This window comes from Crassostrea angulata, chromosome 8 (assembly GCF_025612915.1).
Source record: "Crassostrea angulata isolate pt1a10 chromosome 8, ASM2561291v2, whole genome shotgun sequence".
In the NCBI taxonomy this organism is placed as follows: Eukaryota; Metazoa; Mollusca; class Bivalvia; order Ostreida; family Ostreidae; genus Magallana; species Magallana angulata.
Genome location: NC_069118.1, coordinates 23,150,044 through 23,156,043, shown reverse-complemented (window position 1 = coordinate 23,156,043; position 6,000 = coordinate 23,150,044).

Here is a 6,000-nt window from a genome sequence, read left to right as displayed (position 1 = left end):
TGAATTCTACGGCGAACCGTACGCGCAAAATTTCCGTGCATGTAACAATTCGTTGTGTTACATGCGTTGCCAAGTGTGTTGCTAACGCTGAGGGTAATAGAACGGATTACCAACTGCGTCTCAACCAATAAGATTTCAGTATTTAACATGAAAATATAATAAAGTAAAATGTTATATAAACATTGTGTGCGTAAAAGTACAGAATATATATATATATATATATATATATATATATATATATATATATAGAGAGAGAGAGAGAGAGAGAGAGAGAGAGAGAGAGAGAGAGAGAGAGAGAGAACAATTGATTTGTGCTTCTCAAAAACCCAATTTATTAACTTTTTAAATACAGTGTAATAGGCTGACGTATTCTAATTAAACAGTTCATGATTTAGGGTATTTAACATTTTTAATTATAGCAAATGTTCACATTTACTATTTTTATTATGTTTATGTTAATAAATGAAACAAAAACAAATGTAACACCTTTTTTGTTTCAAAACAAAAATTGAAATTGTAACAAGAGGCCATAGTTCCAGAAAAAAAGAGATAGGGGTTATTTCTTTTGAAGAATCTCAATTAAATGTCATTAATATGGCCAATAATTTTTTTTGACTGTTATTTAGCACATGCTAATATGTTTATTTAAAATTTGATAGGAAAATGTCATTGAGAAATTTTTATGTGCTATTACATTATTTTAAACTCAGAATAAAAAAAAATGTTTATTTTATCAATATTTTTTGTAAAATAATGATATTGCTATGAATAAAGGATAATATTTTTATTAATTTTAAATTTTTTATTAAGTATCGAATAAAATTTGCAAATTAATTCAGAAAGCCGAAATTGTCAAAAATCATACTGAGAAAGTGGCCATAAAATAACCGATTTCATCTCATTAATCTGATGGAGAGCGTTATTGAAATACAATAAATACGAAATGTAAACATACACGTAGCTGTGTTAAGAATTAGCCTGTCCTGTCCAACGAAATGATAAACTCGGAATACGAAAAACCGCGAATCAAGTCAACATGATTGTTTTATGAAATTGATACTTTACAGTAATTGGATTTATTATGGAGTTTAAAGGCCGGTTCTGGGGTATAAATAGCAGTCAATCGGGGAAATGGAGGAAATTTCAATTTTCTTGCCACTCTTCACTTCAGGGGATATTTTTTCAAATTTATACAAATATCACCAATTACCACTTTAAGATAGTTGTTGTGTATATAAAGTTATGTGTTCTGCATTTGAAAATACATATAATTTACTTAAAATGTATGCAATAAGTGAGAATTAATCAATTAAAATTCTGAAGTGACACTGATTTTCAAATTTGCCCATTTTGATTGACAGCAGAGGTTTGTTTAAATTACACCGGAAGCTCTAATCTCCACAGACGCATTCAAAATGGTTGCTAATAAGATAATGTCTTAATCATCCTACCTCAGTAAAGAGAAAGAGTTAAGTCCAATAAATCCATTTATTTGATAAATAAAGAACACATATACTGCATGTAAGCGTGAATGCCGAGTCGAGTCCGAGCCGAGTCCGGCTGTTATCTCCTGACCACTGCTCTTAGCACAGTTTACACGAACCTTTCAGTGACCAGATAAGAGTCCAGAACAGATGTAATTCTCACAAAAACAAATTCCGATAAAAAGAAATTTTGAACAAAATTTTCTGATTTAAATAAAAATAATGTGTATAATTATATTGTTTTTAATTTAAAAAAAAATAACTGCCAACGGTGTCGCATGTATGGGATATTTTTGGGGTTGGGAAACCAAACTCGCACTAAGTTGACAACACATTCTCAGACTGGTAGAATGTCCCTACGATGGCTTGTAACATTGGTAAACCGAGGGTCTAACTGAAGAACATTTAGTTTTCTCTCTCTTTATCTATCATCAAGAAAAACTCCTTTATGGAAAAGCATTGTCAAGAAAAACTTATACTTTTCCTTACGGAACGAGGTATTTCTTCTGTCAGGTATTGCTGCTTCAGAAGGCCACCACATTTGTCTATTTCTCCCGTCTGTTATGCAGGGTTTGCAAAAACAATGTTTACATTCATTACAGTTTTGACTTTGCGGGATATCGAATGTCCTCTCAAAGTCGTCAGCACTGATTTCCTCATTCCCAGTTGTATTTTCATCACATATCATTTCTTCTAACTCCCATTCATTAAAATTGATGAATTGAATTATTAATTCCCTTTGATCAGAGTTCACCCTCAAAGTAATTATACTTGTGTCCTCATTTTCATCCATTTTGTTACAAGAATGATGGTCTGAATTGGAGGGAAAGTTTTAGGGCATGGGGTACATGTACCAAAGGAGATTTCTCTACCATGGCATCATGTACACTGTATGTGCCCATTTTTATAAGAATTAAATTCTTATTTTCTGTCCATCAAAGTTGTTATTAGATATTTACATGGAAATTTATTACAACATAATAACTATCACCATATTTCCCTGCATCCACAAATATTTTGATCCCCACTGAAGACCCACCCCGGGAGATGGGCTGATTAATAGATTTATTGACATTTGGCGGGATGCAGGGAGTGCCTCCCTACTGTGAAAATATTTCAACTTCACATGTTTCATTGTAACTGGTCCATTCCATTTTATTTCTACAAAAGGGTAAATTGAGATTTTTGATGATTGTTTTATTAAAAAAAAATATATAAACCCTTCGGTCTATACACTTAGCTCTGTAATAATGAAATAACTTGATCATAAAGAGTAAACTTTGAATCATATTTGACTCATAGATATACCTATGGAAATAAAAATATGTATCCTGGTACATCACATGAAAAAAATGATCCAGTCCGTATTATGAAACGTAAAAGTGCAAGCAATATTAAATTTTACAACATAGCAAGTAACCATTGTAAAGATATTAGAAGACTTAAAAAAATGTCAGAAACTAAGAGAAAACTGCCAGGTAATTTCAAGTTTGAGATGCCGATTACCGAGGGAAAAAAGTAGGATATTATGCAAAATCTTCAATATTTGAGGGAAGTTTTGGTCAGCAAGTGAGGGAGACCAGTTAATAACACGGACATCATGGAATCATTGCTGGATACCTGGAGACAATCTCTAAAAACGAATGATGATGATTTTAAATCACCTGCAACTTACTTTAAAGTAAATAAGAGTCAAGTGAAGCAGGATTTTTTGGTGACATCATTGCAATCTGTAAGAAAACTGATCGATGTTTCAGCATCCCACGGGAAGTACTGTATAGGGACTCTTGAAGTTAAAAAGTCACAAAGAGAAGTCATGTGAGTTCATTTCAATTAGTTTGTACCCGGGGCAATAAAGGAAAACATTTCTACATTTTGGCATCATCTCCATACCTACCAAATGGGAAGTATCTTGTTAATGAAAGAATCAACAATGCATTTCTATGCAGTGGAATGTTACAATGTACCTTCTCATTATTGAAGATTCTGTAATGCAGCAGGACTTGGTGTTCTCTCCGTTGAAAAAAGGGACGCATTTTTTAAAAATGTATAAACCAATTGTACAAGAAGAATATGAAGATTCGTGCAACACTGCAATTCTTGAAGAAGTTGGATTATATGAAAACTTGGATGGACTAGACATAAGTACGATGCACGGCATGGATGGCGAAAAAATGCTCCACAAAAAAAAAAACACCAGTGTCGTGTCAATTGGGGAGCGATCACATACAGTTCTTAATTGTGCTCATGTAACAAAGGCAGAGGATCATGTTTCTCAAAGGCATGAAACAACTGGAACACGAAAAATTTATGAAGATTTTGACAACAGGGACATTTCTGTGAATGTGCATACCCACGACAGGAACATGGCCATTAATAAATATGTAAGAAAACGGGAATATAGCTTTACATATAATCAAAATGACCTTTGGCATGGTATCAACAGTATCAAAAAGGCCTTGACTAATATTTCAAGTGGACCAAGATACAAAGAAGGAAAAACTTAGGTCGAAGAACTTGTCGATAAAGTTGAATCTATCGCGACACATTTTAACTGGGCAGTCAAGCATTGTGAGGGAATTCTACTACTTTGAGAACTTTGTTGGACAACATAGTTGACCATTACCAAAATGACCACAAGCGATGCCACCCTAGCTCAAGATGTAAACAAGATCCAAATTATGAACCATCAAAAGTTGTACTTGAAAATCCTGTGGCAATTAAATTACTCAAAAGTGTTATTGTAAATTCCGCAATTTATAAGTATCCAGATCATTTCAATTTAGGAAGAGATACATACCTTGTGGAACGTTCTAGTAACACTTTGAATGTCTATCAAGACAAAAGAATAGCATTTGGAAATGAACAGTATAAAGTGCGTGCTTTCCTTGGAACTCTGCATTGGAATGAAAATGTGAATAGAGAACATACTTCAGTATCAAGGCTGATCCGAAAGCCCCTAGACGCTTAAAGGGCAAAAAAAAAAACTATAAAAAGAAAACATTTAATTTTAGAAATAATATATGGATGCGCTATATAAAACAAGTATACCCAAAAGCAAGAAAAATAAATAGTGAAACCATGTGCTGCTGTCTTTTGTTTCAACACGTGTCTGTGCTATGCATGTATCTATTTATAGCTTCACTCTGTAGTCTTATCAGTTGGGGGTGTGGCCTTCTCCCTAATATGCTTAAAGGGTACCTGCAGTGCTGGTCAATTTTTGATATAATGAAGATCTATGTGTAAAAACATCATCCTGAAAATTTTACAGCGATCACATAAGTAGTTTTCGAAATATTTTGGGAAAACCCGATTTCACACCTGAACGAGTTTTGAATCAAGCCGATTTGGCGCGAGATGAACTGTGACGTCACGGGGTCAACGTGACTGGATTAGAAACAGCAATATCGTATGAAAAATGTTCGTTTTCTTGCATTGTTTTATCGTTTTATGAACATGTTTTTCTGTTGTTTTATTTCCTTATCAACCCTGGATGACTAAATATACTGTTGTTTGAGTTTAAACCCGTTTTTTATCGAACAAAAATGCCGAACTCGGAAAATTGTTTGCTTCATGAATTTAGTCAAATGTATAACACATTTTGCGTATAAATGCACAGCGTATGTATCAAAATGGCAATTAATCAAACTTTTGTTTTAAGAAAGTTAACATATTTTGTTAATATTTCCATTCTTTCGAATGATTTTTCCGTGACATTATTAACTGATTAATAATATTGATAATACATATTTCGTAAAGGCAACGCGGGGTCTATTCCTCGTATAAGGCATAAAATTACAAATGATTTCAATTGATTATTCAATAATAATGATATAGGACTAATAACAATCAAAATAGTATGCATTCTTTAACAAACGAACACGGGATTATAAACGGATCAAGGCGAAAGTCCATGATGGCTGCATGATTAAGTCTTATATTCTTTTAAAAATACGATAATGGAATTTCATTTAACATTTATTTACATCCTTTGTCAAAATGTTCAAGTTTATTCAAATTTCATAATGATTCGCTGTCAGTATAACAATTTAAGTAATGTGGAGTTAAAGCGTTAATTAAATTGCTGACCATAGCGCTCTAAAGAAAGTTGCACTTGATTTAACAAGAAATTAAGACCAACGTAAATGTAATTACTTCTGAAATAATTACTTGATCACATAAAAAGGTTTAAAATTGTTGAAATGTAAAGTTGGTCATGATTTCAGTGATTATATAAGTAACAATAAAGGCATTTACTTTGAACATTAGTTTTACTATTTGATAGCCTTTAATCACTGATTGACGGACTATATACAGGTATTAGCTTACGAATGCTTGATTCACACAGTCTGATTTATTTTTCTTTTTTATTGTTTAACAATTGAGTAGCTAATTATACACAATTCAATTTACCAGTCCAGAGGTGTGAAACCCTATCGTTGTTCACCAGACTCGTGTACCATGTATATACATACCCCAGATACACGTGTGTCTGGAGCAGTGGCTTCGTTAGTTT